Source organism: Berghia stephanieae, chromosome 13 (assembly GCF_034508935.2).
Source record: "Berghia stephanieae isolate SIO BIC M18660-M18661 chromosome 13, UCSD_Bste_1.3, whole genome shotgun sequence".
Classification (NCBI taxonomy): Eukaryota; Metazoa; Mollusca; class Gastropoda; order Nudibranchia; family Aeolidiidae; genus Berghia; species Berghia stephanieae.
The window spans coordinates 22,026,877-22,052,901 of record NC_088372.1 but is presented as its reverse complement, the minus strand read 5'-3'; the positions used below and the strand labels follow the sequence as shown (position 1 = coordinate 22,052,901).

The 26,025-nt window shown below is 36.4% G+C and overlaps 1 protein-coding gene across 1 annotated transcript in view; it reads right to left on the bottom strand.

Annotated features, from left to right (window-relative positions):
• Positions 1-26,025, bottom strand: part of LOC144958997 (uncharacterized) — a 120,091-nt gene that overhangs the window by 81,870 nt on the left and 12,196 nt on the right. Inside the window, exon 3 of the mRNA XM_078891311.1 lies at positions 129-824. The gene's annotated coding sequence lies outside the window, so the exon portion shown is untranslated. The remainder of the gene's footprint in view (positions 1-128; positions 825-26,025) is intronic.

Here is a 26,025-nt window from a genome sequence, read left to right as displayed (position 1 = left end):
ACAACGCTGCTAACGGCCAGGTACTCGTTTTACACCTGAGAACGGTGAGAGAATGTGAGTAAAGCCCCTTTTCTAAGGACTCAACAATGCATACATACACGCAACGAACAAATAAATGAATTACATACCTCACTTTGTCTAACGTCTTGGTCTTGGTCTGTTCACGGAATCCAAATTCAAGAACATTAAAGATAGCATCACTCCACCGATAACATTAACATCATCTGCCTGTTTCTATACTATATATCCGTCTGATTTCACCATTTCTACACAACTGTAAAAACGCAATCACCGCTAGACTACACGTCTGTCCATTACTATATCAGTTCTATGAGACAAGAGGACGTCATGTCAACATAATATTATTACAATTAAGCAATAAAGCACAAAATAACATGTCTCCAAAGAATTCAGTCTTTAGGTCCTTCCTCTTCTTCTTCGTTAATCCTCTTCTCCTTCGCCTTGGTTCTTCTTTTTCCACCCTTGTGCGAGTTTGTGCTGAAGTTCAACTTATAACTACCGTTATCTACAATATTATAATACTAATAACAAATACTTGTACAGTTTGTTAAACAGTCTTGGATGGCCCCACGACCATCACCGTTGTCGCTGTTGTGGTCGTCGTCGACTTTTCTGTAGCATGCTTGACTGATTTGACGAAGCAGGCTTACTGACTGCTATCACTAACACAGCACAACCATCATCACAATCACTAGTATAGCCTACTACTATCGCCTCACAAGATCTATCTTGTCCTTCTGCCTATACTAATATCTCTTGACCGTTTTGATGTCATTGCGCCCGCCAGCAGAATGTTGTAAGATCTGTAAAGTTGAGAAAGAGAAAGAGAGGGCTATTAACCATGCACCACCACGACCACCACCACCACCAACTACAACATCATTTTATTTCCACCGCACCAACCAACAACAAGTTTGGTTTTCGCGCACACATGTGCACACGCACACGCAAACCATGATGACCAGGCCAATCGAACAGTCTGACAACGGACTAAAGCGCTGAGCATCGACCGACCGATGAGTGAGATGAATCCAGGATGAGCATTGAATGCACTGTGGCAACCCCGTCTGACCTAGATCAAATAAGACAATATAAAAATGTTCATAAAGTCGCTTTCATATTATCAGACAGAATGAAGTTGACGTCACTCAGGTCTTTGTTATTGTTTCTTTTTTCTTTTTCTCTTTTTTTTTTTTTTTTGCCATCCGCGTTTATGAGTAATTCTGAGTTGGTCCTTTTTACTTCCGGGTGGCAATGTTGTGAGCTTCTTACCCAAGCGCACAATATCTATAGATAGTATAAGTTGACGTCACTCAGGTCTTTGTTATTGCTTTTTGCAATCCGCGTTTATGAGTAATTCTCACTAAACCGTATAGAAAGTTCGAAGATGACGTCACTCAAGTCTTTGTTATTGTTTTTGCCATCCGCGTTTATGAGTAATGCTCACTGAACTGTATTAACCCGACTATAAATGTTCATGGATACACAGTTGTGTGTGTTGGTCCGTTATACTTCCGGATGGCAATGTTATGAGCTTCTTAGCCAAGCGCATACCATCTATTAACCAAACTATAAACGTTCAAGGTTACACATAGTTTTGTGTTTTAGTCCCTTCCGGATGGCAATGGTGTGAGCTTCTTAGCCAAGCGTATACTATCTATTATGAGTGTAATATTATGATGTTGAGAATCAAACTATGCGAAATAGTTCATACTGACACTAATCATGTTTAGAGCCATTCGATTCTATGTCGCAAAGTGAGCTAGGGCGAGGTGGCTTGCTCAAGGCCACACAGAGAGGCGGGTAGTTGAACTCGGTACCTTTTGGGTACGAAGCAAAGACCGTACCTCTGAGCTACGCTGTCCCTAACAAAACAAGGTACGACTACATTATAATAAAAATATTTTGATGTTTAAATTGATGCTTGAGTCAAAACTGTAAACGATAATGCTTGAAACATGTTTTGTTTTATTCGTTTATTTTTTTAATTACTTTGCACACATATTTCAATGCTAGAATAATCCTCGAAAAAAAAAAGAAAAGAAAAGAAAAAAACACTGATGGAGGATAAGGACATTAATACTGACATGGAAAAGGGAAGTTATATTATACTATTGAATATGGTCTGTTTTGCATTGCTGTCGATTGAATTGTTGGGTTGGTTTGATTTTGTTTTTGTTAGGTTTTTTAAAATTCTGTTTTTGTTTTTTGATGGGGGGGGGGGGGGGGGGGTTGGTTCGTTTATTTTTTATTATTTTTTGTTTTTGTCTTCGGGGGGGGGGGGGGGGGGGGTGAGTACTTTTTTTTAAATATGCGATATATATACACGTGTTTTATTCATGTATATCACAGGGAAGGTAGTCCTTCTGACAGTACCATCAAATCATAATACGGAGTTCTAAAATCGATTCCAATCGGCCTGCAGAGGAAACAAGAATGAGGTCGGCTAACACCGCCGCGTCCGTCAGCCGCCTGACCAACGAGGGCTCGCTAGGCCGTCACAAACTTTCTTTTTAACTGGTGGCCTACTAAGTTCTATGCCGTGTCTTTCTGTCAGTCAGTCAGTCAAACTGTCTGTTAATTAGTCGGCCAGTATGTCAGAAATTCTGCTAAATTGACATTTCCGATAATGGCGTGTTGTTTCAAGAAATTATGTTTTAATAGTACACAATGATAAACCATTCTCCTCCTCCTCCTCTCACTCATCTAAACAACTGAGTCAATTGAAGGCAGGTATATAGCGTGCTGTCGATGTGCAGACAGTTGAAAGATGGTAACACAAATAATATGTATTACTGAGTCCCAATGATGGTCACCATTGCTTAAGAATTATAAGTATAAGAATTCTCTAAAATATTCTTTTCTACATTGGATACCAACTACCTGGAGTTAAACTGTAAACGGACCACACATGAAAATAATGGAAAGGAACGGCCATCGATATCAGAAAAGACCAAAATATTCTTCTGTGGTATATTGGTTGGTTGCTTTGTGTTTTATTGGACTCGAGGTCATAGACTCGGGAGCTATATTGAATAATGGCTAAATGTCACATTGATCCACGACTTAAGGTTACATTCATCAACAAATCAAGGTCTGATAATCGACTCAAGACCATATCAATTAATGAAGACCACATCCATTGATGCAGACCAAACGATAGACGACTCAAGACCCATATCAATTGATGCAGACCATATCAATTGATGCAGACTATTTCCATTGATGCAGATCAAAACGATAGTCGAATCAAGACCATATCGATTGATGATTCAAGAAGACGCCTCAAGACAATATAGATTGACCCAGAGAATATCGACCGCGACAATATCGATTGACCATTCAAGACCAAATCGATTGATGCCTCAAGACCATAATTTCGACTGACAACTCTAGGTGATATAATCTGGCCCATCAGAATTATGTCCAAGTAAACTAGACAGCAATATGTATTTGAATTAAAAGTCGAATTGACAAGAATTACGATATTTGAGGTATTGATGCGCTTAACAAAAAACTATATTGAGTCAAGGCTTCAAAGCGTTTTATATCGGGCTGATTAAGAAGATGCAGAAAATCGAAGAAGAAGAAGAAGAAGAAGAAGAAGAAGAAGAAGAAGAAGAAGAAGAAGAAGAAGAAGAAGAAGAAGAAGAAGAAGAAGAAGAAGAAGAAATATAATTAATAAGATATAATAAGGTGGTTTTTTTTTTAATTTTGAAAAACACATCTATGCACGAGAGTGTGAATATAGATATGGATAAGCATGGCGCCATATTATTGTATTGTCAATACCTTTAAGAATACCTCAATCCTTATCAAACTTTGAGGGCTATAATGTGATTGTCTATTGCAAGCAAAACAAAGAAAAAAAGACGCTTCTTGACCATTTCATTTTTTTGTAATATGTCCTCGCAGAAAATAATATTAACTGGCGTCAAAACATGGCGATACCTACTGCGATCTATATTCATTCAATTGATTCCAAGAGATAGATACATTAACTTTAAAATTTTAAAAAGTCGCCTTTTTCTGATTCATAAGAATTAAGCAAACTTTTTGAAGATGAAAGTTTGTTATGTGGAAGCTACCCCCTCTATCGTATACTAAGTAGAAATGATCGAACAGCGAGCCAGTTGTCCGAGGAAGGGTCAATCAATGGCGGCTGGACACTGGGGTGGTTGGCCGGCCAACCAAAAGTCACCTAGTCGGCTAAGAGCTCACGCCGACCGGCCAGACCAGGCAAGGTGTCCCAATACGATCAGACCGACAAACCTAAATAAAAATAGGCTTGCGATTTATGTGCAGTGAAAAACCAAACACTCAACTTCGTTCGATTTCGCTTACCTGATGATTTCCATTCACTTTCGGTCATGCACGTATCTTGTATTATAGTCGGTTTCATAATTCATACCCAAGCTTAGAGATTTTTCTCTCTGGAGCTGTCTATTGTGTGGCACTGATGTTTTGCAAGTCTATTCCATATACCTAAGACCTAACGAAAATAATTTTCTCCACTATAAAAAAAAAAATTAAAAAATTTATGACTATTTAAGGATTTTGTTTACTTGCGCTATATCAAAAACTTTTACGGTTATTAATTTCAATTTTCAGATATTTTTTAATTCAATGTAATAAAATAAAACGATCATCATTTCAAATTATTACGCTGGTCTTCACTTAGGCGAATTAAAATTGAAACAACAATCGTGTTTGTACCATTGTTGGGGCCAGGTGGAAGACGGGTCGATAGGTATGTATATAAATAGGTAGGTTGATAGGTTGTAGATGAATGGATGGATGGATTGAGAGATGAATAGATGGATGGTGGATGGATGGATAGATGGATATATAGACAGATACCAATGGACAGATAGATAGACAGACAGACAGACAGACAGACATATATGTAGGTAGGAAGGAGGGTAGATATATAGGTAGATAGATAAATAGATAGATAGATAGACTAAAAGATAGATAGATAGATAGATAGATAGATAGATAGATAGATAGATAGATAGATAGATAGATAGATAGATAGATAGATAGATAGATAGATAGATAGATAGATAGATAGATAGATAGATAGATAGATAGACAGATGGGGTTGTTGTTTTTTTTTTTCAAAGGTTTTATTTTTTGGCAATTGCCAATATAAACATATATTAACATATAATTTCTAATTGACAACTCAAAACGTAAGTCAAATATTAAAAGTAAAGATAACGATGGAGAAAGAACGGAGGTAGGTAAATGATATAAAAACATGAGTTTTTATATCCATTTATGTTCAGTATACATTTAGCAAAGCGCTTTATAAGCGTTCCCAAGGCAACAGCAAAACTCAAACTTTAGTCCTTAATATGACGCATGTGTATGCTATAAATGTTTTGTTTTGTTTTGATTTTCTATTTCAATAGAGGCAATGCTGTTATTTTGTGTTATCGGCCAGTACTTAATTTACGCCCGAATGGGGTGAGAAAATGGGAGAAAAGAGCCTTTTTCCATGAATTCAACTTCACACCAATCATCCAAATGAGGACTCGAACCAGGGGCAAACAGGTCATAATCCAAGTGTCATACCGTTGGACCTCAAAGTAGCCGCAACAAATAAGTTACGATATATGTTTTTTTTTGTCGCCTTCCCATACAGTCACAAGTAAACAAACGAGGTACATAGTCCAGTCGGTTTGTAAGATTAGTAAGAGCTGTCCGCTGTACGCAATTTTTAATGTGCTTATATCTTTACGTTATGGTACAGTTACGTTACGGCCCAGATGCGATAACGTTTGACGTTACGTAGAAACGTATACGTTACGTAATACACACTGTGTCACATGTCCACGATGTCACGGAGTGGAGTGACCGTCATTCATTTACCACTTATACTAACCTCGAGTGGTACGTCTTGAATCTCGAGCTCAAATAGCAAAACCTAGTTCTCGTGAAGTCCGTATGATAAACAAGGGAGTTTGATGTTACCATGAAATACTGCTACCTTTTATATTATATTATCACTGTCACCAATACCACCACCACAATCATTATCATTACTACTGTTATCATCATCATCATCATCATCATCATCAACATTATCATCATCATCATCATCATCATCATCATCATCATCATCATCATCATCATCATCGTCGTCATTGTTGTCGACGTCGTCTTTGACAAGAGCAATATATAAATATAGTCCCAAAACAACAAACTACATCAACAAAAACAAGGAATCATCCGATTCAAAAAGACTAACAAAAACAAAACACACCAAAAAGAATTAAAAAAAAAAAACATTATGACCCTTGGCACAACGAGAAAGACCAAAACAATATGACGCATGCCTGTTACATAGAGTTCAAAGATCAAGTTAGGAAGAGGAAGAAGAAGGAGGAGAAGGAGGAGGAGGAGGAGGAGGAGGAGGAGGAGGAGAAGGAGAAGGAGAAGGAGAAGAAGAAGAAGAAGAAGAAGAAGAAGAAGAAGAAGAAGAAGAAGAAGAAGAAGAAGAAGAAGAAGAAGAAGAAGAAGAAGAAGAAGAAGAAGAAGAACGAAAAAAAGTAAATATTTTATTATTAGCAACATGAAAATCGTGCATGAACAAGTCATTGGTTTTGAATATCAAATGTGTAGACAGTAATGGAAATTGTCAAAAGATGACAGGCCGTTCCTGTTGTCGTGCTCACGACCATCCTTGGACTATAGATGTCGCTGCGACCATCCAATGGCTTGGTGGCATGGCCAATGAGCGAGTACCTACAGGGCAGACAAAAATTAAACCTGGACAGATTTTTCATTTCAGGCCAATAATTAAAACTCAAGGTCAAGCCGGTATGAAATTCCCATTTAACTCACTCAACCCAAACACCGACTATATTCGTAGTTTACCCGGGTTACTTTTACCCCATGCCTATTTATTACAATTTCCTGAGACAAATTATAGGCGTAGTATCAAAGCTAATGTTTTTCGTTTTTGCATGTTAATGATAGCTGAATAAAACTATCTATGTACATGCTCATTTTTAATACATTTTATTCCAATTTTGAAAAGTAGCAAAATCGCTAGGATTGAGTGAGTTAATACAAATCACGAGACTTTTCGTAAATTCTGAATGATTACAAAACAAACAAACAAATAAACAAACACAAAAAGAAACAAACAAAATCAACACTTCTTTCAAATTACCACATTTTAAAATAACCTGTCGTGATCTGAGAAAAAGGATTGGTCAAATGGCGGTGCGGTATCATTTATGTGCAGGTAGGAAAACCTCCATGACAGAAATTATGTGTTCGATGGAGGAGATACTTATAAATCTCAATTCATCACAACCGTATACTATTGAAGGAGAAAGATATCTTGTACGACAGCAGATTTAGATAAAAGAAATTGATATTGAATGTCGGGAAAACGTAAGGATAGATTCAAAACTGCTGACTTATGTAATGCAGGAGTGGAGAAACTGATGATTGTCTTAGCTTATAAAATGGGAGGGGGAAAAAACGATAGAAATGTGATTTAAATAGATGTTCACTATCTGCAGCTCTGCAGCAAACATGATCTATGCGCTTTTCTCTTTCTTTTTTTTTTTTTTTTTTAATCTCAGACTGGGACAGAGCTGGTTTAAACAAGATGGACCGCCGAACAAAATCCTATCTCGAAAGTACGTGTAAAATGAGTTCAAATGAAAGCATTCCTAAGGACCGAGTGCCGATAAGAACCCTATGACCTAATTTAGGTCACAGTCCAATAACGAATCACTACACAACAAAAACACGAGAAGAGGAAGGCATAATTTCAATGGGGATCTGGACTGTTAAGCAAAGCAGTAGGAGGTAACCGTAGGCCATCAAAATAAACGTTATGTAACATGTCAAGAGAATGAGGGTTGTCAACGTCTATAAAGTAGACAGAGCGACATCAGGTCACCGTCCATCGATCAATCGGCGACCACGAGCCGGTGGTCAATAATATCGAAGTCTATGATCTATATTTAGTACAAAGCAGGGCTGCCAAGTTGACCCAAAAAAAAAAAAAATTACCAAATACAAATTACATCGACGGCGAAGAATCACGGTCAAAAAAGCTAAGCGATGTTGATCAACTTATGCAAGTGCGTTATGGAGTTTGTTAAGTCTACATTTTGCACCACCCTTTTCGAGTCGGGCGTGAAAAAATATAGATATAAGCCAGTGACGCATGTGGTTTGGGGATGCTACTTGTAAAAGACGCCAAGACAGATTTATCTTATATTAATTGAAGATTAGTTACACAAACTAGCCTGCAAGAGTAGATGGTACATTGTGAAATGCAATGTTCATAATGAAACCCTGGACATTCTCTATAAACAATGCGTCTATTAATTTCTCATTTGCGCCCGCGTGGATGTCAAGTATGAGGCCCATAAAGCCAGAGCCAATATTGGACAGGACATCAAATAAATAAACAATCAAATAAACAATCTACCCTATGGAGTGATGCTGACATGATCTGTCAATGAGTACATTAAACACAAATCTAAATAAGACATAGCCACCCAATCATAATAGAGGGGATAGGAGAATACGAAAACGATAGACGAACGCAAGTTCGTTGGCGTAAATGGGGTTTGTGCTTTACCAAATTATATATCAAACGCAGTTAACTTAATAGTTTAAACATTTTTTAAAAAATCTTTAGTTTCCAATTGTATGTGAGAAAAAAAGTTTAGTAAACATAAAAATTTGTGACCTTTTTTTTTAACTGTTTGTTTTTGTCTCCTTATTTCTTTTATTGTATCTTTTTTTCTGTTCTTTTTGTTTGTTTTTTTTTTCCCTCTTCTTTTCTTTTCGTTTTAAATTTTCGTATCCTTTGAATAGTTAGTTGTGTTTGTATGTGTGTCTCTGTGTGTGTGTTTGTGTGAGTGTGTGTGAGAGAGAGAGAGAAAGAGAGGAGGGAAAGAAGGAGGGAGGGAGGAGGGAGAGGAAGAGAGAGAGAAAGAGAGGGAGAGAGAGAGAGAGAGAGAGAGGGGGGGGGGGGGAGGGAGAGAGAGAAAATGCTATAAGAGTTTAACAGCTCCATTTCTATCCTCGGATTGAAAAAATATACGTGTTAGTGAAATAAATAGTGGATATCGTCTCGTTACGTTGGACAACGAATAAGGGATTGTAAATGCGGGGGAGTCTAAAAAAAATCACCGTTGCTTGACAGCGCTGCTAAAATCACCGGGTGGCCAAACAAAATCGAACAAGACAACGAAGACCATATAATATTGGTAACAGCTTGCTCCCATGAAATGTCAACCGTATTGCGACTTTATTACGACCGTTTCCGGGTGCTTGTTGTATTTTTATTTTTATTTTTATTTTTATTTTTATTTTTGTTTGTCTTATTTTGACTATGGAACTGATACTTATCATAGCAGACCTGCCTACTTGAAATAGGAAAATGTAATAAGTAGTTTTCAGGGTAAATAACATCGTAGACATTTTAACTACCCTTAAAAACCACCAGTTTGTCCTTATAATGCGTGGGGAAAAATATTAACTCTATGTGATAGCTCTGGCACCAGAACTTCGTTTTCAAGAAATGACATTTAATTAAAAAACCTTTATTATATCCAGCCCGGGATTTAGCCGTAGTACTACGGGAATTTTCGTGGTAGTGAGGAGGTCTGTTGTGATAGGTATCAATAATTTTTTATTTTTAAAAAAAAAATTTTTAATGAGAAAAACTGATTGGAAATGTAAAAGTGATGGTAATAGTGGTAGTGATAATGGTAATGGTGGTGGTGGTAACGGTGATGATTGGGGTGTAGGGATGATGGTAATATTATTATTGTTATTATTATTGATATTCTTGTTGTTGTTGTTTTTGTTCTTCTTCTTCTTCTTCTTCTTCTTCTTCTTCTTCTTCTTCTTCTTTCTTCTTCTTCTTCTTCTTCTTCTTCTTCTTCTTTCTTCTTCTTCTTGTTATTATTGTTATTGTTATTGTTATTGTTGTTGTTATTGTTATTGTTATTATTATTATTATTATTATTATTATTATTATTATTATTATTATTATTATTGTTATTATTGTTATTGTTGTTGTTATTATTGTTATTATTGTTGTTGTTACTATTATTATTATTATTATCATTATTGTTATTATTATTATTATTATTATTGTTGTTATTATTATTATTATTATTATTGTTGTTATTATTATCATTGTTATTATTATTATTATTATTATTATTATTATTATTATTATTATTATTATTATTATTATTATTATTATTATCATTATTGAACGTATTGATGTTATTACGATTGTTGTATTTTTGTGTGGTGTATCAGTTTATTTTTTGGTTCCATTTACCTTTTTTTTTTTTTTTTTCCACTTCATGTATGTTGGCATCAAATTGTTGATTTATTGGCGAAAGCCTAAGATTGAATAAACTTTGAAACTTTGTATTCAATCCGCAGAGTTCTGTGATTCAATCACAATCGCTTATGGGGATTTAAAATTAAGCTTTTACATAGCGCGATATCCACTAAACATGCTCAAAGCGCTTTACAAGGCGTCCCTGACCAACAGAAACATGTAACATGAAGAACGAGACATGATGCCTGTTAGGCGAAATATTTAATCATTTTTCCGACATAGACAACGCTGTTAACGGTACTCATTTTATACCTGAGTATGGTGACAGAATGAGTAAAGAACCTTATTCCACGGGCTCAACAATGCGCCGAGCGAGGCTCAAACCCAGGACCTTCCGATCCCAAAGCGAGTGTCATATCACAAGACCACATAGCCGCACAAATGGGGATGATGTAGACAAACAAGTAACTATTCCTATTCTCAGATCAGAAAAGAGGTATTATTATATACACTCAATAACTAGGATGGATGACTATTATTTTTCAGTTTGTTGACCAAATTAGACTTTTAAAATAAAAAGCAAAAATACTTCACTTAGTTTTTAACATTCCCCCTACTGAATTGATTGTATTTTCAAGTGATTTTAATATTTTGTAGGCCTTCCTTTTGCGTTTGTGCCTAGACTCGACACGACATGCTGAGTAATAAGATGTTGAGATATTACGTGGATATTTTGTGAACATGAACTAACTTTCAGAGTGTCATCTTACGACCATGGGATATTCTAATTCCAGGATTGTCTATCAGCAACCTTTTTCTTTAATATCTCCCAGATATTTTCAATTTGGTAAAAAGTACGGGCCATTTCCATGCAATCTAAAATTGGAATGCATTTTTTTAAAGGTAAAGAAATGCGTCACAACTTTAGATCTGTGTCAGGATGAAGCATGAAAGATTAAACATGACAACTAAACAATGTTCAATTGTTTCTACAAAAGATTCACATATTTTGATCATTCAATGATGGATCCTCGAAGGATTAAAGAGAGCCTTGTAGTTCCAAATTTTGAAAAGGAGCCCCAAATAATGTAACTTAGCGGATGTTTCACAAACTGAATGCTGTAGTTTTTTAACGAATTATGTAGTTTACATTCAAAAGGAAGCATAATGCAGTTTCTGCCCTAAGGTGTATAATGTTTTATACTTAAGTTCAAATGCCAAGCGTTTAGATTTCATAGGCAGTTATTGAAATCCGGGTAGGTTTGCATGCCTTTCGTCTAAATCTAATTTTCGATTGAGTGCCTGAAAAACTGCCATTTATATAACATTCTGCCAATTTGAATCAAATTAAACCATATCTTAAAACATGAACTTGTTACCCTAAATTAAATTGTTTTTGGTGGCATACATTTTTTTTTTGGGGGGGGGGGGGGGGTAAAAAATTACCGCATTGGTTAATTTCTAAATTCTTGATTATTCCATGCACAGCTGCCTAGCTTCAATAAACATTTATGCTAATAAATATTCTGGATACCCTTCATGGTAAAGTGTAACGATTTTGGCTCTCTGTTTCTTGGAAAGCAGTGCATTTATTTTTCTTTCTTATAAAAATGTATTTGTTTGTGGTCTTGTTTTTATTTTGTTTTGTTTATTGTTTGTTAGTCTTTTTGTATGTCTTTTTTTTTTTTTTGGGGGGGGGGGGGGGGGGGGGCTCTTCTGATTACCGGTCAGACCTGCTACCAACACACCACAGAGGCTCCCACAGTATCCATGTGACAACTGAGTGATCTTAAGATTTTGTTGAAGACTGCATTTCGGAACAATATCACATCAATAATAAATATCAAAAGATGGTTATGGTGATATTGATGGTGGTCTAAAGCGGTAATAGCCATGATTAAGATGGCCTAATCCATTTATGTAAGAGTTATGTATCTTGTCAGATGGTTTCAGCCGCACTGATAGATTCGTGATAAGGTTATGACGATAATGATGATGAAAATGATGATGATGATGATGATGATGATGATGATGATGATGATGATGATGATGATGATGATGATGAAATATGACGCAGAATTAGACATGAAATTCCAATGATCTTTACCAAATTTCAAAATAATGACGTCATGAATTACCAACGCTGTAATTAATTGTACTATATAATACGGATTAATTTGAAATCAAAGTCGACTATCTACACCGACGGTTGCGAATTTCCCTTAATACGTATAGCAGGGAAGATCATGATTGATGTCTATTCTTCATGCTGTTGATATAAATGAGTTTGAGCCCGAAACTTTCCATGTCTCGTTCTATTTGGTACGGGTGTTGCTGTTGGTCAAGGGCCAACGTTTAGTGGATATTCCGCTATATAAAATATCGATCAGTCGTTTTTAAAGTTACGTATTGTGTTCTTTTCCGAAAAAGTGTGTGTATTTGTTTGCTTGTTTGTTTGTTTTTGTTTTGTTTTTGATTTGTTTTTGTTTTTGCGTGTTTACTTGTTTGATTTTTTTGTGTGTGCTGTTTTTGTTATGTTTTTTTTGTTTTCTTTTATTTTTTGTTTGATCGTTTTTGTTTTGTTTTTTTAATGTTATCATCGTTGTTTCTGTGGGGGGGGGGGGGTGCTTGTTTTTTCTGTGTTTTTGTTGTTTTTAGTTCGTTTGGGCTTGTTTTTGTTTGAACGTGATGGGGATGATGAAAGCCCTATTGATGCATAAAGTAAATTAGAGTACTGAATAATAAGGATAGAATTTTATAAATTGTGTATGTTTATAGAGGAGCAAAGGGGGTGAGGAAGAAAAAGAAGAAGAAGAAGAAGAAGAAAAAGAAGAAGAAGAAGAAGAAGAAGAAGAAGAAGAAGAAGAAGAAGAAGAAGAAGAAGAAGAAGAAGAAGAAGAAGAAGAAGAAGAAGAAGAAGAAGAAGAAGAAGAAGAAGAAGAAGAAGAAGAAGAAGAAGAAGAAGAAGAAGAAGAAGAAGCGATAGGCGATATGGGGAGGGGGGGGGGGGGGGTGAAGACTGATGTTCTTATAGAGGAATAAAAAAGAGAAGCGGGGGAGGGGGGGGGGGGGGTAAAACGTATTTGACACATGGTCACAGTGTCAGGTTTCTAAGTCATAATCCTGAAGGGATTAGAGACAGGCAAAGGGTTGGCGGTTGTTGTTGTAGTGGTGGTCGTTAAAAATGGTGGTGAATGTGGCGATTTTCGAGGTTGTTGTGATGTCGGTGAAAGTTAATGTCCCGCTGATAGACGTGGCTGTATTCTTGTGATAGGAGTAGCAAACCCGATGGCTATAATGCCCCTCCCTAACGCCAACCCGCAGAACCTACTTGTTGTGGAAAGTGGTTTACGATTTTAGAAAAGTTAACAACATTGTGGAAGTGTCTAAAAATACACGGTATCCACGGTCATGAGGAGCTTGGCACTTTATTTTACTAGGCACATTTTTTAAAACACCGTAAAATCTCGCTACACTGTCCAGTAGTGTGGCTAAGCTGTACGGTTTTTGCTTCGTACCCGAAAGGTACCGAGTTCGATCTCTCGCCACTACGCCGTGTGGCCTTGAGCAAGTCATTTCGTCCTAGCTCAATTTGCGGCGCTACACTGCGGCTGACACCTGGGTTATTCCAGTCTTCCCTTGGGATAGACCCTAAAGACAAGTTTCCCCTATCGGAATAATAAACGGGATTATTTTATATCTTATATTTTATTCCACATATACAACTTCACTACACAGACCGTATAAATTCCAAGATACATCATGCCGTAAAATCCTGAATAAAGTCAACACCATCGGACCAGATTGGTTGACTTTAAGCAAGGCTGACTACATCCTATTTAAATGGACAACAATATAGGATAGGGAACAGAAATTTTGGAACCAACAAGAGGGGCTGATTAAGCAGAAGTTGATTTTAAGAGTGTTGACTTTATGCGGATTAAATTGTATTTTGCTAATCTCGCTATACGACAAACTTTTACAATATTCCAAACAATATTTTTTATTGTAATCAGTAACAAAAAAAAAAAAAAAAAAGAGAGAAGAAAAAAAGAAGAAAAAAAAAGAAAGGAAAGAAAGGAAAAACAATAAGGATTTTAAAAAATTTTTCAGCGCTTTCTTGAATACAGTAAATTTGTTTATTGTAATTTACGCCCGTTTTCGACATTTTCAGATAGCTTTACGCCAATAAGATAAAGAACTGAACAAGTGTTTATGAAAAGTGCCAGACAAATTTCTTAATTTGATATTTACGCCTATAATTTGTACTTCTTTAAAAGTATGATAACCCAAATTGATATGATCTTATTGCTGTTGTTGTGAAAATAAAATGTGTCCTCTGAAACTAACGCAAAATATTCCATTACCTACATGCTCATAATATTTGCAGGGTTGGTGACCAAGCCCGATAATAATGGAATTGTTTGAACTTAGTTCTTGCGGAGTATAGAAGGAACGAAATTGAAGTCACTCAGCTCTTTGTTATTGCTTTTAGAAAGCCGTTTTGGTGATTATTTATCAATAAAATATATCATTCAGACAAGAAGAAGAAGAAGAAGAAGAAGAAGAAAAAGAAGAAGAAGAAGAAGAAGAAGAAGAAGAAGAAGAAGAAGAAGAAGAAGAAGAAGAAGAAGGCGTTGCTACGTTTTATTCTAACCCGACACTAAATCAATCAATTTTCAAAGAAAACAAGTAAAAGAAAGGAAGAAAGACGAAAAGTGAGATGAATATAAAACCGGGATGTAGCCGCCATGAAATCAACACTGCCCACTAATCCCCTGAACCGCTTAGCCGTAGCATTGCTATCAGGTAAAAACCGTGAAATCAGACTGACCTATGGTCAAGCCGATAATCCTAGAGTGACACCCCGGTCCATCATTTTAGCTGGACTAAGGCTACAAATTATAATATCTTGCAAGGTGCAACACTTTATTTCATTTCCCACAAAAATCAGATGCATCGTGTTTCCTATTTCAAGGTAATGAATTTGTGCAGATATGTGGTCTAGTGGTATGACACTCGCTTTCGGTCCGGAAGGTCCTGGGTTCGAGCCTCGATCGGTGCATAGTTGAGTCCTTGGAGAAGGCTCTTTACTTACATTCTCTCGCCGTACTCAAGTGTAAAATCAGTACCTGGCCGTTAACAGCGTTGTCTCTGTCCGAAAAAAATTGTAATTAATATCGCCTTACAGGCGTCATGTTCCGTCCTCCAGGATTAAATGTTGCTGTTGGTCAAGGACCCTTTGTAAAGCGCATTGAGCACATTTAGTGAATATTGCGCCATAAACTGTTTTTAAGTTGTTTTTTTTTTAAGGTAATGTCCCTACTCCATCCTCTTCACCCCAATTCGCCGGTTATCAGACCTGCAGGTGAGAAGATGGCAATATTGTTCCAAATGCAAAACGCATCTGCCACGAGCATGTGTAAGTTAAGTGATTATGGTAACAAAAATCGTATCGCCCAAAATAAACATGGAAATGGAAAAGAAACAATTGCATTGACGTCAACGCGTCCATAAAAAGGGCCAGTGATACGAGAAGGAATGGCTTTAGCAAAACAATCATCATGTGCTTAACCTATTTCTGGTTAGGTCTTTCAACCCCTCCCCCATCCCTCTATCTTCTAATTCCCTCCGCCCCCCCTCTCTCTCTCTCTCTCTCTCTCTCTCTCTCTCTCTCTCTCTCTCTCTCTCTCTCTCTCTCTCTCATTCATTTATTTTATTACAACTAAATTTACACGGACAGTAATAGATTATACTAATGCGTTGCAAATTTATTTTTTAAATGGTGGTAATGATCTTGATCACTTACGACAAGAATGATGATGATGATGATGATGATTATGATGATGATGATGATGATTGTGGTGGTGGTGGTGGTGGTCGTCGTTCCTGTGGTAGTGGCGGGGATTGTATATCAACAATGATAAATTATAATTGAGAAGGGAACATAATAGTATAATATATGTCTAAACGAAAAGATGCAGAAAAAAATTTAATGAAATCACATAAACGTGCGATTTCGCTCGGGTCGTAATTTAGTAAATACGACACAAAATGTATCTTATTTTATAGGTAATTTGGCAACAAATAATGCTTTCTTTTAAATCCGGCCCTTCAATATCAGTTTTGTCCAGCGACACTAACCCCTGCCCAGCTCAAGGTTTTTCCGAGTGGAACGAAAACAAAAGGCGCCCCCGCCTGCCTTAGCAATGTGGGTTAGTAATGGGTTTTTTTTGTTTGTGATGTTTACACTAATGTTCATATTTCCAACAGAGTGTTTTATTATTTATTGTCTATTAGATTCCCGTCCTGAAGGTTGTTTTATTATCGGATGGTTACCTTCTGCTGTAACGACAAACCCTGTCGCGGTGTACAGTAGAACCCAATTATCCCGTTTCCAACCAGACCAACAAACTCAAATATGCCATTTATTTATTTATTAATTTCTGACCGTCCAATCCTATCCATCTACTATTATGTCGCAAAGAACTAAATAAGTATAGACTACCTTAATTGAGTTTATAGTGTGAAACAATAACATTTAGAAGATTTAAGTTTTGTAGTTTGTTGGGGTTTTTTTTGTTTGTTGTTTGTTTTTGGTTTGTTTGAGGTTTTGTTGGTTTTTTTGGGTTTTGGTTGTTGTTGTTTTTTTTGTTGTTTTTTTTTTTTGTTTTGTTTTTGTTTTTTTGTTTTTGTTGTTTCTTATTTTTATTTTTTTTTTTAAATTTCTTTTTAAAATCTTTTTTTCTTTATTTTATATTTGCTTTTTGTTTGTTTGTCTGTTTGTTTTTGGTTTTGGTTTGTTTTGTTTTTGTTTTTTGGGGGGATGGGTTTGTTTTTATTTTGTTTGTTTTGTTTTTTTCGTGTTTCTTTTTTTCAAGTTTACGAGCTAAAATCCACATTCCTTAAATAGTGTAACCTCAGCTCAAAATAAAATGTTAAGCATCTGGTCCACTCCGAAATAATAACGTTTTGAGACAATTGATCACATTTTATGTCCAGCATCAACTAAGGAGAGCGTGTTCAATCAAATACTCCACAATACTGGTCAGAACAATAACAAAGTATATCTAGTCTCTGTAAATATCGTGCAAACCCAAGTGTACAACGTATAGTCTGTTGGATCAAGTGTGGAAACAAAGAACTCTTCAGTTAACGATTTATTAGTGGATGTGAGGGGGGGGGGGGGGGTAAATCTAAAACACCCAAAATAATTGCTATAATAATATTGTATATTTCTTCCACCCGTTATACGACTTACGACGCCCTCTCCAATATATGTCCACACAAATATAACAAGATTTTAACGTTTCGGTATAGCCTTTTGCACTTCAGTGCAATACTCATCAAATCTGCCTGTGAAACAAATATATATACAAAATTGTAAGCATTGGAATACATTAATGTACGTGTAATCTTAACCACGTTAATTCTATATAAATGTTTTCCAGAGCTAGTCACGTCTCTAGCGATCTTCTAGATTTCGTCACCTTTTCATCCTTAACAAATATATCACAGAAATGATCGTTTAACATGATTTTATCGGATAAGTCGAATTTTGAGTTTGTTAATATGTCAAGTATGATGATGTTTAGATTCTACTGTATTCCAAACCTGCGTAGTTGCATACGTAGTGTCAACATCTGCTTCTTGTCCCCAAAACCAAAAATGTTTTTATAACTTGCTTTTTATTCACGAATAGAGTACACCTAAAAATATTCACCATTTTCTTTACAATAGTCATGACTTCAAGGTTGAGATGAATATGAATATTGTAAATAGTCTTTCATTTACTTATCTACCAATCATTAGCGAGACATTGAGATATTGAGACATTGAGTCTTCAAGTAAAGATAGAGGCATCAGCATCAGCACCGTCTATTTCAAATGTTGTTTCTCCCATACCTGGTGTAATAAAACAATGAATTCAGTTCACCAATAGAGTGTTTGTGAGAGAGAAAGAAAGAGAGAGAGAGAGAGAGAGAGAGAGAGAGAGAGAGAGAGAGAGACAGACAGACAGAGAGAGAGAGAGTGTGTGTGTGTGAGTGCGCGCGCGCGCGTGTGTGTGTGTGTGTGTATGTGTGTGTAGAGCTGACTACCCCATGAAAGAAGGATTAACACTTTTTAAAATTAAAAATTAAAAGAAGCACAATAAAGTAATTCCAAACGCATTCATGTAATACTGGTTCAGTGGAAAGGAGGGAGGCTATGATGACCGCGTTGTGAATGGTCAAATTACAATAGCGGCACGGTAGCAATCATCAAAAGGGGGCAAAGTTGGGTCACTAGCAGTTGTCCTCCAACTACCATAGTTTGCTATGTATGGTCAGTGACGATTCAGTCTGAGGTTGGTCACTTACGGTTTGTTTATAATATAATATCGGAGTGCCAAGTTCATTGACCTGTCTTCTGTAACAGCTAGCATCAATAACGAGGTCTGATCAATCAAGTCATAACGCTCCCGCTTCTATTCAATTCTGTAACGTCTTGACTATTTTTTAAAAATCAAGTGATATTAGCGTGATCATTGATTGGATGGATGATATACATTTGGGTTGTTTTTTTTTAATATCCGCGCACGACTGCATTTAAACTAACGGAGGGATTGACGAATGGCTCATTAATTCAGTTATAAAGAAGCGCCAACCTATAAAAAGTATCTGGTTTTTCAATGCTGCTGGGTGACGGAGGTAGATGACAATTTGTATACTATCGGTGGAAATTGAAAGACTTTTTAAGATTATGATTGGACAAACTTGAGATTGCTATCGTTAAGTGAAACCAATAAGTTACCACTATTCAGGCCGTTTTATTTCTCGGATTGTTTAAATTCTAAAAGTTGAATTTCTGCACTGCTGTCCTTATCATTATATAACGATATTATAATATGATAAGAGGATGATAAACGAAATGTTTACCTAATGTACAATATACACCCCTCTTGGATTGCCAATGGTTGTGGTATAATGATGACGCCTACATAGTCACAGGTCTCGGGTCCACAGAAAATCTAATAAGTGTGGGTCTGACCTATGGCAAATTACAATGGGCTTTTCTATCAAAATGTTACAATGCATATTATTTCCATTGCAACAATGTCACCGTGGCAATTTGGTTATCAAACTCGAACATACGTTACAATAATTTGCTTATTTATCTAGAAATATGATAAGCGCGTTCGTGTGAATGTATTCTTTCACCAAAAGCATCGTTAGTGCAACAGACAAATACATAATAATCTGTGAGGAATCTTCCAGTTTAAATCTATATATACGATGGGCCGCCGCAACCCGGTTCTTTGTCGATGTTTAGCAATTATTGAAAATTGAAATGGAAAATAAAAATAAAAAAGATGACAATTCTTTTCAGCACTTTAAAAATTCTATCACTCTTCTCTTTTTTTTTTAAGCAAGGAAATCACCTCGATGTAGTACTATTTTGAAGTAACGAGTCAAAAATAGTTCCCGCTCCTGAGCATGTGCACGGTGCAAAGTAAAATTTAGAGGCACTCAATATCAACTTTCAATTAATTACAACAAGTGCTGGATGAACAAGGGGGTGATGGAGAGGTCACTACTGGTCACTCACTACTAGTTACTGGTTCATTGACCGATAAGTCCGACAGTGATGATTTGAGAATCGTGAACAGATGCATTGGAACTCGGACGGCCCACGCAGAGCCAGCAAGCAAACCGATCAACCGACACTCCTTGGATTTTTGTTTGTTGTAAGGACACAAAGAAACTAAATAGTAGAAGCATGAAGAAGGCAAAGGAAGAAAAAGCCATGACCCCGGTTACTGTGTAATACAAACAGTGGTGGAAATCGTAGTCAGCGTCCCCAACACTCTCAGGTCACGTTTTCCTGAGCCTAAACTTGATCCAAACGATTATCAGTTGCAGTGTGCAGGTTATTGAATAAAGTCGAGGAATTTTATTGTACACTGACCAAAAAAAAAAAAAATAAAGAAAGAAAAAAACCAATAAAAAACAAGTCCTCGTGCTGACCAAAAATGAGAGAAACGTATTTTTGTCAGGGCCGAAAAAAAAATTGGAGCATTTATATAGCGCAATATCCACTAAACGTGATCAAAGCGCTTTACAAAGGGTCCCTGTCCAACAGCAACATGTAAAATGTAGAACGAGACATGACGCCTGTTAGGCGATATTACAATTTTCTCCGACAAAGATAACGCATTTTATTCATTTTACACCTGAATACGGTGAGAGAATATGAGTAAAGAGTCTTTTCCAAGGACTCAACAATGCGTCGAGCGAGGCTCGAACCCAAGACCTTCCGATCCAAAAGCGAGTGTCATACCACTAGACCACATAGCCGCACAATAGGTCCAATTCTACATATTCATTTTATCAGTTAACAGTCTTTCTCTTGAAAAACATGTATTTAAAAATTTGGACAGAAAAATCGTCCATCAAATATCGATCGATTTAAATGATCCTCGTCTTGGGGGTTTCGCTAGGTCAGTTGGTAGCGCACTCGCTTCACACGCAAAAGGACCGAGATCAATCCCGGTGAGTTGAGATTTTTTCTGACTCCCCCCTTCCCCTCCCATGTCCACCCAGCAGTAATTGGATAGCTGAGTCTATTAGATCTGTACTTTGCGGTAGACTGGCGTCCTATCCAAAGGTAGTAAGCTATTGCTATTGTCCGTTTCACGCTATAGAAACGGGGATAAACTCCGGCCCCATGGGCCCAATGGCTCTGAAGGACTACATCCTGGCAATAGTTTTTGACAAGATGAGGGTCATTTAAATCTATCGATATTTGAAGGACGGATTTTCTGGCCTAATTATTTGATGAGTGTATGTTGTAGTGGTAACAAGCATAATATATAAACACAATCGCATAATATATAACGAGGAAGAGGATGCTGTACGACTGTAAAAATCTATCTTGCTAAAATATACTGCAGAATAATTGGGGTGTGAAAACTATATTGGCCCGTGAAAGACTAACTCTAAGCCAGTCAGTATCCTAAGCTCTTGCAAGAGGTCGGATGAGGCCAAAAGCCAGATGGTCTCCACTCCAGGATCTCCCTCTTTTGGCGATAGGACTCAACTAACTTTGCGGTTCCCTGACAAAACGCTACATTTTCTTCCTTTTAAAAAAGGAGACCAGAACACTTCATCAAATCGATCGCTTTAAAAGAGCATCAACGCCCCCCCCCCCCTTTTTTTTTTTTATTTGGTGGTGGTTTAAACGTTGTAAAGTGCTTCGAACTTGTTTTGCTGAGATGAAGAACGAGAAAATTTCCATTTATATAACACTGCATTATTAGCCATATTTTCATCACTATCACCTTCATCACCACCATCGTTAAACAAAGACACGTCTAATCCTACCAGCTTTTGATTTTCAGATTTGTGAACAGACATCAGCAGCAATTCAGAAATGCACCACCAATCATTTGCATCTGCTGATGTTTCGGAATTCACAAAAGTTTTCCTATCGTTTGAACGGAATGAATATAATATGCCACAGACCGATGGCGTCCTGATCGTAAAGCCAGCAGCTTTGGCTAGCCATTGGTGAACCAAGGAGTCAGCTGCTGGTCGGACATGTCCTAAATTGACGCGTGTTACAATGCTGAGGCATGGGTCACCTCAACCGTCCTGATCCAACCCATTGGGACATGAAAAGCGAAGATTATCTGAAGCTTGAGTAACACAAAACATTAAACGTTTCGGATTTCCCCTTTATCAAAATACAACTGAATTGACAGTAAAACGAAATCAAAATCGAGCGCGAAAAAAATGTGTAATAAAAAAAATATTGCCGTGCTTTGGTCGTCAAAACAATGTCATGTTGGGGTAAAATAGATGTTCAAAATCAAATCAGCAATCGAAAACATTAAACTATACGATTTATTTGGGAGAATGCTAGCAGTTTTTTTAAGCGACAAAATACTAAAATTTAATTTTCTGATCATTTTTAATGAAATTTACTTTTAGGCGTTTGATTCATCCAGTGACAATTGGTCACATCCAGAGACAATTGGTTACATATATCTGGACAATGCAGTTTGACTATACTGTTCAGAAAACACCGACGATACGAGCAAGACAAATAATATGTATTTTGGGGATTGCTGTTGGATAAGTTCTCATGCAATGCAAGTGTACGTATTAGGTCTAGTGCGAAATAAGAGTCCTGTTCTTTTAACAGTTCATTTTGCTTGGGTCCGTCCATGAAATTCGCCATTTTTTGTTTCAGAATTATTTTATGAAATAAATGGACTGAACAAAGAATTTCGGATAAAGAAGAATTAACGCTTCCGGGACACAATTCAGTTCGCAGACCGAACTATTCAATCTTCCTTCTTCATACTTCCCAACAGACATAGAAAAAGAGACATGAAGTGTTTTACATTGTTATCAAAAGTCATTTATTTACGATTTCGAAACAGTCAGCCCGCCGCTACCTCTATGATAAAACCTCATTCAAGCGGTCCATTTGCCAATGAGACATTCTGAATTAGGAGGGATACCAGAGGACGGTCAGCTTAACACAAGTCAGTGTCCTAAAATGACGCTATGCTGAACTAGGGGTCACCCCAACCGTCCCCACAAATCCAGGGACATTAACAAAACGACGACAACAAAGATTTCATGTTGAAAGGAAAATTGAATTGACCACTTGCAAACAATGATGACGCTGACCACGAAAGCCGATGACCAATGACTCAAAACGTTTTCCGGGAGGTCATCAAGTGACCCTTTGACCCTTTTTAAAGGACACACCTTAATTTGAATGCAAGCCTAAGCCATCGTCTTCGTTCACTTATTTAAAAATAATAACATACTAATGCATTAATGTGAATTCTTCATCCGAACTTTTTTAAAGACCTAAACATTTACCCAGACATATCCGACTTCAATTTATAAATGCACACACAAAATTTTGTTTTCAGAAGATGTTCCCTTAACCATCTCCATTCCTTGTAATAATAATTATATTATCTGGTCTTATATTATTCTGATTCACCGACCTTTCGGATCCTCTTTCGTGGAGGCAGCAGTAGTAGTAGTAGTGGTAGTGGTAGTGGTAGTAGTAGTAGTAGTAGTAGTAGTAGTAGTAGTAGTAGTAGTAGTAGTAGTAGTAGTAGTAGTAGTAGTAGTAGTAGTAGTAGTAGTAGAGTAGTAGTAGTAGTAGTAGTGGTAGTGGTAGTGTAGTATAGTAGTAGTAGTAGTAGTAGTAGTAGTAGTAGTAGTAGTTTAGTAGTAAGTAGTAGTAGTAGTAGTAGTAGTAGTAGTAGTAGTAGTAGTAGTAGTAGTAGTAGTAGTAGTAGTAGTAGTAGTAGTAGTAGTAGTAGTAGTAGTAGCAGTAGAGTCAGTAGTAGTAGTAGTAGTAGTAGTAGTAGTAGAGTAGTAGTAGTAGTAGTAGTAGTAGTAGTAGTAGTAGTAGTAGTAGTAGTAGTAGTAGTAGTAGTAGTAGTACAGTAGGATGAGGAGGAGCACACATAAAAAAAAAAAAGTTTTAACCGCAACATATGTGGACAAAACTGCTGGAGATTTGCGCGCTGATTTCTATTTTGTATTCATGGCTCCTTGTGAGTCAAAACTGATTTATGCAAAAAGGCTTAGCTTAAAATATATATAAACCGATGTAAAAACTCTCTTACTTTCAAACAATTCGATATGGTTTAATGTGTAACCCACCGCGTGAATATGGTATTATGTCACAGAGAACAAGATAACGAAATTCGGGTCAAGTTGCAATAACCAGAATTAGGGAAGTTAAGTTCTTTGTTTGTTTGTTGTTCGTATGAGCAACAAAAGCTGTTCTCCTCGATGAACTCATTCATATAATCTCAACTTTAGTAGTAAGTAGTAAAGCTTGAAATTGATTTAAGGGATTGAGTTAACAACAACATAATACCGTTTCGAGACGGTTGGGCATATATTGATTTTAAAAAGAGCTTTTATATAGCGCATTATCAACTAAATGTGCTCAAGGCACTTTACAAGGGGTCCCTGACCAACAGCAACACGTAACATGTAGAACGAAACATTACGCCTATTAGGCGAAATTAATTTTTTTTTTTTTTTTTGACAAGAGACAACGCTGTCGATGGCCAGGTACTCAAATTACACCTGAGTACAGTGAGAGAATGTGAGTAAAGAGCCTTTTCCAAGGACTAACTCTACGTTATATATTGATAATAAAATCGGGCTTAATAAAAATCTTTAAAATCTAAAAACGGTTACATATTCCCGCTAAATCTTAAAAGAAATACTTAAATAATTTTGAGTTACGCGAAGACTCTTCCTATTAATTTTAAAAAGAGATGAGAATGTCCATTCAAAAGAAAAAAAAACCCACGCTAAGTATTCTCTGCTACTTGTCAATGCGTATATTCCTTTCATTTTAATGACATAATGGAGGCATATCCACAGACGTATTATTCAGGTATGTGAAATATTCTGTGAACATAACGAAGGTTTCGACAAAAAGCGCTCTATAAATGTACTCATTATTATTATTATTATTATCATCATCATCATCATCATCATCATCATCATCCATCATTATTATCATCATTATTATTATTATTATTATTATTATTATTATTATTATTATTATTATTATTATATTATCAATAAGAGTACACAAAAAAGTTAACAAGTAACATCCACTTGATTTAGTTAAAATGATTTTAAGCACTATGCTTTAAGAAAATTACGTCTGAAGGAGATTAAACGACTTTTACTGTATTAATACACCAGACAACTAGTTGGAACTCACGAGGAAAGAAGCAATTTAGAGCTTTATCCTAAGTTTTTCATAATTTCTTCAGCCTTCATGTTTATTACTTATAATGAGCGCTTATGACTTATTCATTCACCTCTGTATTTATTATATTCAATTATCTGTCATTTCTAGCATTCGTCTACTGTGAATGAAATGCCTACTTCTTCCAATATTTCTTTCCAGTTCTCGTATCATTTGAACCGTTAAATGACTAAAAGATGAAATCTTTAACCGGTTTAAATCTACGAAAGGTACTGGAAATTATATGATTTAAGAGAGTTGCAAGCGCCATTTAACTACTAAGCTGAAATGCAGAAAACAAAAAAAAAAAGAGAGAATCTCAAGCAGCTGCCAGTGGTTTAAAATTAAAATTAAAATGCCTACTTCTTCCAATATTTCTTTCCAGTTCTCGTATCATTTGAACCGTTAAATGACTAAAAGATGAAATCTTTAACCGGTTTAAATCTACGAAAGGTACTGGAAATTATATGATTTAAGAGAGTTGCAAGCGCCATTTAACTACTAAGCTGAAATGCAGAAAACAAAAAAAAAAAAAAGAGAGAGAATCTCAAGCAGCTGCCAGTGGTTTAAAATTAAAATTAAAACCGGGAAAAACCAGGGGACGTAAATCACCACGCCTGAGCAAATTCATTTCATGACAAATTCGGCATTATATCAATTAATTATTCTCTGGCTGGATTCGAACAGTGGATAGTAGTTCTTCCAAATGGCTGGCTTAAATCCAACGATCGTTCATTCACCATGTCTGCAAGATGGCGACTTCCTCAGTATATAAAGGGAAGTAATCGTATTACTTCTTTCATAACTCATCCTCTCGCTTTGTTGTCATTGTCCTCACGAGAGCGAAACAGACGGAAGTCTGCAGG